At 41.8% G+C, this 13,029-nt stretch overlaps 1 protein-coding gene across 4 annotated transcripts in view; it reads left to right on the forward strand.

Annotated features, from left to right (window-relative positions):
- ZC3H12B (zinc finger CCCH-type containing 12B) overlaps positions 1-13,029 on the forward strand; it is a 479,271-nt gene that overhangs the window by 155,050 nt on the left and 311,192 nt on the right. The window lies entirely within an intron of this gene.

A 13,029-nucleotide genomic window follows, 5' to 3' on the forward strand; every position in this document is an offset into this window, starting at 1 on the left:
TTGGGTTGGTTCCAAGTCCTTGCTTTTGTGAACAGTGCTGCAGTAAACATACGTGCGCATGCGTCTTTAAGGTAGCATGATTTATAATTCTTTGGGTATATACCCGGTAATGGGATTGCTGGTTTAAATGGTATTTCTAGTTCTAGATCTTTGAGGAATCACCACACTGTCTTCCACAATGGTTGAACTAATTTACACTCCCACCCAACAGTGTAAAAGTGTTCTTATTTCTCCACATCCTCTCCAGCATCTGTTGTTTCCTGACTTTTTTTTTATTATTATACTTTAATTTCTGGGGTACATGTGCAGATCTTGCAGGATTGTTACATAGGTATACACTTGCTTTGGTGGTTTGCTGCCTCCATCCCCTGTCCCCTGCATTAGGTATTTCTCCCAATGTTATCCCTCCCCAATCTTCCAACCCCCATCCCTCCCCTAGCTCCCCACCCCGCAACACACCCCAGTGTATGTTCCCCTCCCTGTGTCCATGTGTTCTCATTGTTCAACACCCATGTATGAGTGAGAACATGTGTGTTTTGTTTTCTGTCCTTGCATCACTTTGCTGAAAATGATGGTTTCTAGATTCATCCATATTCCTGCAAAGGATATGAACTCACCCTTTTTTATGGCTTCACAGTATTCCATGTTGTATATGTGCCACATTTTCTTTATCCAGTCTATCATGATGGGTATTTGGGTTGGTTCAGTTTCTTTGCTATTGTGAACACTGCCACAATGAACATACATGTGCATGTGTCTTTATAATAGAACAATTTTCTGACTTTTTAATAATTGCCATTCTAACTGGCATGAGATGGTATCTCATTGTGGTTTTGATTTGCATTTCTTTAATGACCAGTGATGGTAAGCTTTTTTAAATGTGTTTGTTGGGTGCATAAATGACTTTTTCTGAGGATTGTCTGTTCATAGTCTTCAAATTTTTGATGGTTTTTTTTCTTGTAAATTTATTTAAGTTCTTTGTAGATTCTGGATATTAGCCCTTTGTCAAATGGGTAGACTGGAGAAATTTTCTTCCATTCTATAGGTTGCCTGTTCACTCTGATGATAGTTTCTTTTGCTGTGCAGAAGCTCTTTAGTTTAATTAGATCCCATTTGTCAATTTTGGCTTTTGTTACCATTGCTTTTTGTGTTTAGTCATGAAGTTTTTGCCCATGCCTATGTCCTGAATGATATTGCCTAGGTTTTCTAGGGTTTTTATGGTTTTAAGTCTTACGTTTGAGTCTTTAATCAATCTTGAGTTAATTTTTGTATAAGATGTAAGAAAGGGATCCAGTTTCAGTTTTCTGATATGGCTAGTCAGTTTTCCCAACACAATTTTTAAATAGGGAATCCTTTCCCCCTTGCTTGCTTTTGTCAGGTTTGTCAAAGATCAGAGGGTTGTTGATGTGTGATGTTATTTTATTGGTTTATATATCTGTTTTGATACCAGTACCGTGCTGTTTTGATTACTGTAGCCTTGTAGTATAGTTTGGAGTCAGGTAGTGTGATCCCTCCAGCTTTGTTCTTTTTGGTTAGTATTGTCTTGGCTATGCAGGCTTTTTTTTTTGTTTGTGTTTGTTTTCTTATGAAATTTAAAGTAGTTTTTTTTCCAATTCTGTGAAGAAAGTCAATGGTAGCTTAATGGGGATAGCATTGAATCTATAAATTACTTTGGGCAGTATGGCATTTTTATGATATTCTTCCATTGATACTTTATCTTCAACCCTTGCCTTTAAGAGGCAAATGAATGTGACAAACAGGTGAATCATGCTTGGTTCTGAGACAGTGAAGGAATTTTCCTAGTATTTAAATGTATTTACATAACCAGTTGTATAAATCTAAATATAAAACCAATCTCCAGTATGTTTTAAGATGCCACTTGCCAACTTTGTGAAAAGTTTAACATTACTAACAAAGTCTAATCACATCTTTAAAAGGTGTAAACAGTGATAGCATTTACTGAATTGGAATTACTTTTAAAATTCAAAAACTGAACATATTCATTTAACCACAAACCAGTCTTAGTTTTAAATCAGGACTGCCCAACAAGATATTCTGTCAGTCATTCATGATCTGAATTCTGGTGTATGAGATCTATTAAGGTACATATAAAAAAGTCATGAGACATTTGTTTTGTAATAAATAAGGCAGTGGCCAAGTCTGCTGTTTCTGTCTTCTTAATGCTGGCACGTATTATTTTTGTTCCAGGGATGTACTTCTTGAGATTCTCTAAATACTACATCAGTGTATCTTCTCCCCAGGTGATGCCCCCTTTTTTTTTATTCGCATCTGTGTGAGAGAATCCAATGGTCTTACCTGTCTTCCACCTGAAGAGACCACTGGGATTTGGCCCAGTCTTGTTCTTGCCCTTCTTTTCCACGGTGTGGCACTGAGCACACTTCTGAACAAAAATCTTCTTGCCTTTCTCAATATCACCCATATTTAATTCTCTTTTACATTGCTGGTGCATTGAAGGTTTCCTCTCCAAAGCCAAACGTCCCACTCTCTCTCTCTCTTCCTCCTTTCTTTAAAGAAAAAAAAAAAGAGGAGGGAATCTATTTCTTCATTCTGAGCTTCCTGGAGCTTGGGCAGGTGTGATACAAGCACTCCTGTGGCCACTACCACTGAGACTGCACTGGGTCAGACCTGAAGCCACCATGGCATTGTGTCTCACCTAAGGCCTGTGGTATCCACTGCCCAGCTACCACCTATGTTCATGAAGGATCTAGGGCTCCACAATCAGAATTTGGCGAAGCCAGTTAGCCTTATGTCCTTCCTTCCATGTGCCAAATTTCCCCCAGTCCTGGGAAGGTCTAGAGCTGTAGTCCAGGAGCCTGGGCCTATAGTTGGAAACATTAAGAATCTACCTGGTTCTCTATTCTACAGTGTCTGAGAAGGCACCCAAGTCACAAAACAAAGTCCTTCCCATTGTCTCCTTTTTTTTCAATCAGAGCAGTCTCTGTGGCCACCACCACCCCAGGCTCAAGACAAGTTTTTCCTGGCTACTGCCAATGTTCACTCAAGGCCCTAGTGCTCTTCAGTCAGCTTTTGTTGAATGCTACGAAGCCTGGAACTCTCCCTTCAGGGCAGGGAGCTCCCCGCTGTCCCAGGTCATGTCCAGAAATGTCATACAGGAGCCAAGACTTGAAACTGAGGACTCCAGGAGCTGCTTAGAGTTCTTCTGCATCTGTCTAAGCTGGTACCTAAAGTGTGAGACAAAGTCCCGTTTACTTTTCCCTCTCCTTTTCTAAAACAGAAGGAGTCATAAAAAAAAAAAGAAAGAAAGAAAAGAAAGATCACTACAGCTCAGAATGTGCTGTTTCACCTGAAGCCAGCACACCTTAAGTCTCAACCAAGGCCCATGCAAGTACTGCCTATTACTGCTGATCGTTCAGGGTCCAACGGCTTGTTAGTCAACAGGTAATGAATTGTGCCAGGACTGGGTCGTTTTTTTCAAGGTAGTACATTTCCTTCTGGCCCAGAGTGTGTCTAGAAGTGTCATCTAGGAGTTAGGGCCTGGAATGGGAGCCTCAAGACTCTACCTGCTGCCCTATCTGACTGTAGCTGAGCTGGTATCCAAGTTGCAAGACAAAGTCCTCTTTACTGTCCCTTCTCTCCTCAAGCAGAAGGAAGGATTTTATCCTGGAGCTGCAAACTGCACTGCCTGGAGCTGCGGGATTGGTGTGGCAAGCAGTTTCTGGGTCACCCGGCTGGTGTTTTACTAGGTCACATGCCCTGCAAGTGTGCTGGTGCTGAGCCCATCACAGCACCAGGACTTGCCCAGGGATTCCAGTCCTTGTGGCCTAGGCTGCCTTTCATGTGTTCTGAGGACTGCAAAGCACTGTAGCCTGTCATGGTGGGGCTTTCCTGAATTGAGATTCCAAATGCTGGGATGAGTGACTCTCCTCTAGCTAAGCATGTTCTAAATGGTCCCTCCATGGGTTCTAGCTTTGTTATGTCTCATGTTGCTTTCCACTGACTGTTACAGAACAGCACTGAGTTCTAATGCAGTGTCCCACAATCATTGTATTCTCTCTCCCTCAAGTGCACATTCTCTCTGTATCTCCTGTGTCTGCTGCCAGTATATGGAGGAATGTGTTATCACTTCAAAACTGAATTTTCTTTTTCTTTTCTATTTTTTCATTGTACTTTAAGTTCTGAGATACATGTGCAGATCTCACAGCATTGTTGCATAGGTACACACATGCCATGGTGGTTTGCTGCCTCCATCCCCTTGTCACCTACATCAGGTATTTCTCCCAATGTTATCCCTCCCCAACCTCCCTATCTTCTGCTGTCTCTCCCCTAGCCCCCCACCCCCAACACACCCCAGTGTGTGATGTTCCCCTCCCTGTGTCCATCCATGTGTTTTCATTGTTCAACACCCACCTATGAGTGAGAACATGCGGTGTTTGGTTTTCTGTTCTTGTGTCAGTTGGCTGAGAATAATCATTTCCAGATTTATCCATATCCCTACAAAGGACATGAACTCATCCATTTTTTTTTTTTAATTGCATTTTAGGTTTTGGGGTACATGTGAATAACATGCAAGGTTGTTGCACAGGTGCACACGTGGCAGTATGATTTGCTGCCTCCCTCCCCTTCACCTATATCTGGCATTTCTCCCCATGCTATCCCTCCCCAACTCCCCACCCCCCCAATATCCCCCCTCCCCCCCAACAGACCCCCGTGTATAGTGCTCCCCTCCCTGTGTCCATGTGTTCTCCTTGTTCAACACCCGCCTATGAGTGAGAACATGTGGTGTTTGATTTTGTGTTCTTGTGTCAGTTTGCTGAGAATGATGTTTTCCAGGTTCATCCATGTCCCTACGAAGGATGTGAACTCCTCCTTTTTAATGGCTGCATAATATTCCATGGTGTATATGTGCCACATTTTTCCTGTCCAGTCTATCATCGATGGGCATTTGGGCTGGTTCCAGGTATTTGCTATTGTAAACTGTGCTGCAATGAACATTCGTGTGCATGTGTCCTTATAGTAGAACGATTTATAATCCTTTGGATATATGCCCAGTAATGGGATTGCTGGGTCAAATGGAATTTCTATTTCTAGGTCCTTGAGGAATCGCCACACTGTTTTCCACAGTGGTTGAACTAATTTACACTCCCACCAACAGTGTAAAAGTGTTCCTATTTCTCCACATCCTCTCCAGCATGTTTTCTCCAGATTTTTTAATGATCGCCATTCTAACTGGCGTGAGATGGTATCTCAAAGTAGTTTTGATTTGCATTTCTCTGATGACCAGTGATGATGAGCATTTTTTCATATGTTTGTTGGCCTCATGTATGTCTTCTTTTGTAAAGTATCTGTTCATATGCTTCGCCCATTTTTGAATGGGCTTGTTTGTTTTTGTCTTGTAAATCTTTTTTAGTTCATTGTAAATTCTGGATATCAGCCCTTTGTCAGACGGGTAGACTGCAAAAATTTTTTCCCATTCTGTTGGTTGCCGATTCACTCTATTGACTGTTTCTTTTGCCGTGCAAAAGCTGTGGAGTTTGATTAGGTCCCATTTGTCTATTTTGGCTTTTGTTGCCGATGCTTTTGGTGTTTTGGTCATAAAGTCCTTGCCTACGCCTATGTCCTGAATGGTTTTTGCCTAGGTTTCCTTCTAGTGTTTTTATGGTGTTACGTCTTATGTTTAAGTCTTTAATCCATCTGGAGTCAATTTTAGTGTAAGGTGTCAGGAAGGGGTCCAGTTTCTGCTTTCTGCATATGGCTAGCCAGTTTTCCCAACACCACTTATTGAACATGGAATCCTATCCCCATTGATTGTTTTTTTCAGGTTTGTCAAAGATCAGGTGGTTGTAGATTTGTTGTGTCGCCTCCGACGCCTCTGTTCTGTTCCATTGGTCTATATCTCTGTTTTGGTACCAGTACCATGCTGTTTTGATTACTGTAGCCTTGTAGTAGAGTTTGATGTCCGGTAGTGTGATGCCTCCCGCTTTGTTCTTTTTACTTAGAATTGACTTGGCTATGCGGGCTCTCTTTTGGTTCCATATGAAGTTTAAGGTGGTTTTTTCCAGTTCTGTGAGGAAGGTCATTGGTAGCTTGATGGGGATAGCGTTGAATCTGTAAATTACTTTGGGCAGTATGGCCATTTTCACGATATTAATTCTTCCTAACCATGAACATGGAATGTTTCTCCATCTGTTTGTGTCCTCTCTTATTTCGTTGAGCAGTGATTTGTAGTTCTCCTTGAAGAGGTCCTTTACGTTCCTTGTTAGTTGTATTCCTAGGTATTTTATTCTCTTTGTAGCAATTGTGAATGGCAGTTCGTTCTTGATTTGGCTCTCTTTAAGTCTGTTATTGGTGTATAGGAATGCTTGTGATTTTTGCACATTGATTTTGTATCCTGAGACTTTGCTGAAGTTGCTTATCAGTTTCAGGAGATTTTGGGCTGAGGCGATAGGGTCTTCTAGATATACAATCATGTCGTCTGCAAATAGAGACAATTTGACTTCCTCCTTTCCTAATTGAATACCCTTTATTTCTTTTTCTTGCCTGATTGCTCTGGCTAGAACTTCCAGTACTATATTGAATAGGAGTGGTGAGAGAGGGCATCCTTGTCTAGTGCCAGATTTCAAAGGGAATGCTTCCAGTTTTTGCCCATTCAGTATGATATTGGCTGTCGGTTTGTCATAAATAGCTTTTATTATTTTGAGATACGTTCCGTCGATACCTAGTTTATTGAGGGTTTTTAGCATAAAGGGCTGTTGAATTTTGTCAAAGGCCTTCTCTGCATCAATTGAGATAATCATGTGGTTTTTGTTTTTGGTTCTGTTTATGTGGTGAATTACATTTATAGACTTGCGTATATTGAACCAGCCTTGCATCCCCGGGATGAATCCTACTTGATCATGGTGGATAAGCTTTTTGATGTGCTGTTGAAATCAGCTTGCCAGTATTTTATTGACGATTTTTGCATCTATGTTCATCATGGATATTGGCCTGTAGTTTTCTTTTCCTGTTGAGTCTCTGCCGGGTTTTGGTATTAGGATGATGTTGGTCTCATAAAATGATTTGGGAAGGATTCCCTCTTTTTGGATTATTTGGAATAATTTCAGTAGGAATGGTACCAGTTCCTCTTTGTATGTCTGGTAGAATTCGACTGTGAAACCATCTGGGCCTGGGCTTTTTTTGGGTGGTAGGCTCTTAATTGCTGCCTCGACTTCAGACCTTGTTATTGGTCTATTCAGGGTTTCGACTTCTTCCTGGTTTAGGCATGGGAGGAGGCTACTGTCCAGGAATTTATCCATTTCTTCCAGGTTTTCTAATTTATGTGCATAGAGTTGTTTGTAATAATCTCTGATGATGGTTTGAATTTCTGTGGCATCTGTGGTGATATCCCCTTTATCATTTTTTATTGCATCTATTTGGTTATTCTCTCTTTTCTTTTTTATTAGTTTGGCTAGTGGTCTGTCTATTTTGTTGATCTTTTCAAAAAACCAGCTCCTGGATTTATTGATTTTTTGTAGGGTTTTTCGTGTCTCTATCTCCTTCATTTCTGCTTTGATCTTAGTTATTTCTTGTCTTCTGCTAGGTTTTGAGTTTTTTTGATCTTGCTCCTCTAGCTCTTTCAATTTTGATGATAGGGTGTCAATTTTAGTTCTCTCATTTCTTCTCATGTGGGCACTTATTGCTATATATTTTCCTCTAGAGACTGCTTTAAATGTGTCCCAGAGATTCTGGTATGTGGTGTCTTCATTCTCGTTGGTTTCGAAGAACATCTTTATTTCTGCCTTCATTTCAGTGTTTATCCAGTCAACATTCAGGAGAAAGTTGTTCAATTTCCATGAGGATGTGCGGTTCTGGGTTGGCTTCTGAATTCTGAGTTCTAACTTGATTGCACTGTGGTCTGAGAGACTGTTTGTTATGGTTTCTGTTCTTTTGCATTTGCTGAGGAGTGATTTACTTCCAATTATGTGGTCAATTTTAGAGTAGGTGTGATGTGGTGCTGAGACGAATGTATATTCTGTGGATTTGGGCTGGAGAGTTCTGTAAATGTCTATTAGGTTTGCTTGTTCCAGGTCTGAGTTCAAGTCCTGGATATCCTTATTAATTTTCTGTCTCGTTGATCTGTCTAATATTGACAATGGTGTGTTGAAGTCTCCCAATATTAATGTGTGGGAGTCTATGTCTCTTTGTAAGTCTTTAAGAACTTGCCTTATGTATCTGGGTGCTCCTGTATTAGGTGCATATATATTTAGGATCGTTAGCTCTTCTTGTTGTATTGATCCTTTTACCATTATGTAATGTCCTTCTTTGTCTCTTTTGATCTTTGTTGCTTTAAAGTCTATTTTATCAGAGATGAGAATTGCAACTCCTGCTTTTTTTTGCTCTCCATTTGCTTGGTAAATCTTCCTCCATCCCTTTATTTGGAGCCTTTGTGTATCCTTGCATGTGAGGTGGGTTTCCTGGATACAGCACACTGATGGGTTTTGGCTTTTTATCCAATTTGCCAGTCTGTGTCTTTTGATTGGGGCATTTAGTCCATTTACATTTAGGGTTAATATTGTTATGTGTGAGTTTAGTCCTGTCATTTTGATGCTAGCTGGCTGTTTTGCCCATTGGTTGATGCAGATTCTTCATTGTGTTGCTGCTCTTTACCATTTCGTGCGTTTTTGGAGTGGCTGGTGCTGGTTGTTTTTTTCTATGTGTAGTGTCTCCTTCAGGAGCTCTTGTAAAGCTGGTCTGGTGGTGATGAAATCTGTGAGTACTTGCTTGTTCACAAAGGATTTTATTTTTCCTTCACTTATGAAGCTTAGTTTGGCTGGATATGAAATTCTGGGTTGAAAGTTCTTTTCTTTAAGGATGTTGAATATCGGCCCCCACTCTCTTCTGGCCTGTAGGGTTTCTGCTGAGAGATCTGCTGTGAGTCTGATGGGTTTCCCTTTGTGGGTAACCCGACCTTTCTCTCTGGCTGCCCTTAGTATTTTCTCCTTCATTTCAACCCTGGTGAATCTGATGATTATGTGCCTTGGGGTTGCTCTTCTAGAGGAATATCTTTGTGGTGTTCTCTGTATTTCCTGGACTTGAATCTTGGCCTGCCTTGCTAGGTTGGGGAAGTTTTCCTGAATAATATCCTGAAGAGTATTTTCCAGCTTGGATGCATTCTCTTCGTCACATTCAGGTACACCTATCAAACGTAGATTAGGTCTTTTCACGTAGTCCCATATTTCTTGTTGACTCTGTTCATTCCTTTTTACCTTGTTTTCTCTAATCTTCCCTTCTCGTTTTATTTCATTGAGTTGATCTTCAACTTCTGATATCCTTTCTTCTGCTAGGTCAATTCTGCTGTTGAAACTTGTACGTGCTTCACGAAGTTCTCGTGTTGTGTTTTTCAGCTCCATCAATTCATTCATATTCCTCTCTAAGTTGTCCATTCTCGTTAGCATTTCATCAAGTCTTTTTTCAAGGTTCTTAGTTTCTTTGCATTGGGTTAGAACATGTTCTTTTAGCTCACAGAAGTTTCTTATTATCCATTTTCTGAAAGCTGATTCTGTCATTTCATCACACTCATTCTCCGTCCAGTCTTGTTCCCGTGCTGGTGAGGAGTTATGCTGCCTTGTAGGGGGAGAGGTGTTCTGTTTTTGGGTGTTTTCATACTTTTTGCGCTGGTTTCTTCCCATCTTTGTGGATTTATACGCCTATTGACTTTGTAGTTGCTGTCTTTCTGATTTTGGTAATTTTAAGTCTGCAGCAGCTGAACTCATAAACCCCCTTTTCTTCTCCCCAGGTGTTCTGGCCCAGGGGTTTAGCACTTTATGTTTTTCAGCTGTGTTGCTACCGTTTTCCCTGCCCACAAGGTGGCAGTCTAGTCACACTCAGCCTGCAGAGGCTTCGCTGAGCTGCTGTGGGCTCCGCCCAGCTTCCGTGTGAGCTTCCCTGCAGTCCTGTGAGTGTAGTTAGAACTGCTTCCGCTATGCTGGCCCGCCCCTGTAGTGACGAAGTCTCTGTAGTGGCGGGTTGTCTTGGTTACGGAAAATTGCCCCGGAACTGCAGGGTGTTTCCCGATGGAGGACGCCCCTCCCCCACAGAGCTGGACCGTCCCGGGTTCAGCCGTGTTTCCAGAGGGGCCCTCTTTGTCCGGTAATCTCTTGGCTTGCCTCCTTGCCACAGCTCCCCTTGCTGGCCCAGAGGGGACACAGTCTCGTTCGCTTTGTTCAAGGAGCCGCTGCTCCCCGCCCCCCGTACAGGCCGAGCGGCTGCTCCGGTCCAACCAGCGGCGCTGGGAACCCGGGGAGCTTTACGGCCTGTGAATCTCCTGGTCTGTGGGCAGTTAAAATCTGCTGCCCTGTGTGCCGCTGCGTCAGCTGAAGCAGCGGCTCTGAGATTCGTGGCGCTCCCTTGCCCGGGGGTCTCCTGGCTTGGCTCCCTGCTTCAGCTCCCCTTTCTGGCTCAGAGGGAACTCTGTCTCTCTCGCTCTGCATAAGAAGCCACTGCCCCCCGCCCCGCTCCAGGGCGTAGGCTGAGCGGCCACTCCGCTCAAACCAGAGGTGCTGGCGACCCGTGGGGCTTTTCCTCCTGTGAATCTCCTGGTCTGTGGGCAGTAAAAGTCCGTTTGGAAATGCGGCGTCCACTCACCCTCTGCGCCTTCTCTCGGAGCTGCAATCTCGACTTCCTCCTAAGCGGCCATCTTCAAAAATTTCGAACTCATCCATTTTTATAGCTTCATAGTATTCCATGGTGTATATGTGTCACATTTTCTTTATCAAGTCTATCATTGATGGGCACTCGGGTTGGTTCCAGGTCTTTCCTATTGTAAACAGTGCCACAATGAACATATGTGTGCATGTGTCTTTATAATAGAATGATTTATAATCTTTTGGGTATATACCCAGTAATGGGATTGCTGGGTCAAATGGAATTTCTATTTCTAGGTCCTTGAGTAATAGCCACACTGTCTTCCACAATGGTTGAACTAACTTACACTCCCACCAACAGTGTAAAAGTGTTCCTATTTCTCCACAACCTCTCCAACATCTGTTGCCTCCAGATTTTTTAATGATCACCATTCTAACTGATGTGAGGTGGTATCTCAATGTGGTTTTGATTTGCATTTCTCTAATGACCAGTGATGATGAGCATTTTTTCATATTTTTTTGGGCCTCATAAATGTCTTCTTTTGAAAAGTGTCTGTTCATATCCTTCACCCACTTTTGAATGGGTTTGTTTGTTTTCTAGTAAATCTGCTTTAGTTCTTTTTAGATTCTGTGTATTAGCCCTTTGTCAGATGGGTAGATTGCAAAAAATTTTTCCCATTCTGTTGGTTGCCGGTTCACTCTAATGATTGTTTCCTTTGCTGTGCAGAAACTCTTAAGTTTAATTAGATCCCATTTGTCTATTTTGGTTTTTGTTGTGCTTTTGGTGTTTTAGCCATGAAGTCCTTGCCTATGCCTATGTCCTGAATATTTTTTCCTAGGTTTTCTTTCTAGGGTTTTTATGGTGTTAGGTCTTATGTTTAAATCTTTAATCCATCTGGAGTTGATTTAAGTGTAAGGTGTAAGGAAGGGTTCCAGTTTCTGCTTTCTGCACATGGCTAGCTAGTTTTCCCAACACTGTTTATTAAACAGGGAATCTTTTTCCCATTGCTTGTTTTTTGTCAGATTTGTCAAAGATCAGATGGTTGTAGATGTGTGGCATTAGTTCTGAGGCCTCTGTTCTTTTCCATTTGTCTATATCTCTGTTTTGGTACCAGTACCATGCTGTATTGATTACAGTAGCCTTGTAGTATAGTTTGAAGTCAGGTAGCATGATGCCTCCTGGCTTTGTTCTTTTTACTTGGGATTGTCTTGGCTATGAGGTCTCTCTTTTGGTTTCATATGAAGTTTAAAGTGGTTTTTTTCCAGTTCTGTGAGGAAAGTCAATGGTAGCTTCATGGGGATAGCATTGCATCTATAAATTATTTTGTGTATAATGGCCATTTTCATGATATTGATTCTTTTTAACCATGAGCATGGAATGTTTTCCCATCTGTTTCTGTCCTCTCTTATTTCCTCGAGCAGTGGTTTGCAGTTCTCCTTGAAGAGGTCCTTCACATCCTTTGTTAGTTTGTATTCCTAGGTATTTTATTCTCTTTTTTTTTTAAATTTATTTTACTTTAGGTGCATACTATATCTGGTATTTCTCCTCATGTTATCTCTCCCCACCCTCCCCACCCTCCCTACCACCCGCTGTCTCTCCCCTACCCCCCCCAACTGTCCCCTGTGTGTGATGCTCCTCTCCCTGAGTCCACATGTTCTCGTTGTTCAACACCCACCTATGATTGAGAACATACGGTGCTTGGCTTTCTGTTCTTGGGTCAGTTTACTGAGAATGATGGTTTCCAGATTCATCCATGTCCCTACAAAGGACATGAACTCATTGTTTTTTATGGCTGCTTAGTATTCCATGGTGTATATGTACCACATTTTCTTTGTCCAGTCTATCATAGATGGGCATTTGGGTTGGTTCCAGGTCTTTGCTATTGTACACAGGGCTGCAATGAACATACATGTGCATGTGTCTTTATAGTAGAACGATTTATAGTTCTTTGGGTATATACCCAATAGTGGGATTGCTGGGTCAAATGGAATTTCTATTTCTAGGTCCCTGAGGAATCGCCACACTGTCTTCCACAATGGTTGAACTAATTTACACTCCCACCAACAGTGTAAAAGTGTTCTTATTTCTCCACATCCTCTCCAGCATCTATTGTCTACAGATTTTTTAATGATCTCCATTCTAACTAGCGTGAGATGATATCTCAGTGTGGTTTTGATTTGGTATTTTATTCTCTTTGTAGCAATTGTGAATGGCAGTTCGCTCTTGATTTGGCTCTCTGTGTGTCTGTTATTGGTGTATAGGAATGCTTGTGATTTCTGCACATTGATTTTGTATCCTGAGACTTTGCTGAAGTTGCTTATCAGCTTGAGGAGATTTTAGGCTGACAGGATGGAGTCTTCTAAATATACAATCATGTCATCTGCAAATAGAGACAATTTGACTTCCTCTTTTCTTAATTGAATACCC

This window comes from Aotus nancymaae, unplaced genomic scaffold (assembly GCF_030222135.1).
Source record: "Aotus nancymaae isolate 86718 unplaced genomic scaffold, 86718_ANA_hifiasm-v0.15.2.pri h1tg000073l, whole genome shotgun sequence".
Classification (NCBI taxonomy): domain Eukaryota; kingdom Metazoa; phylum Chordata; class Mammalia; order Primates; family Aotidae; genus Aotus; species Aotus nancymaae.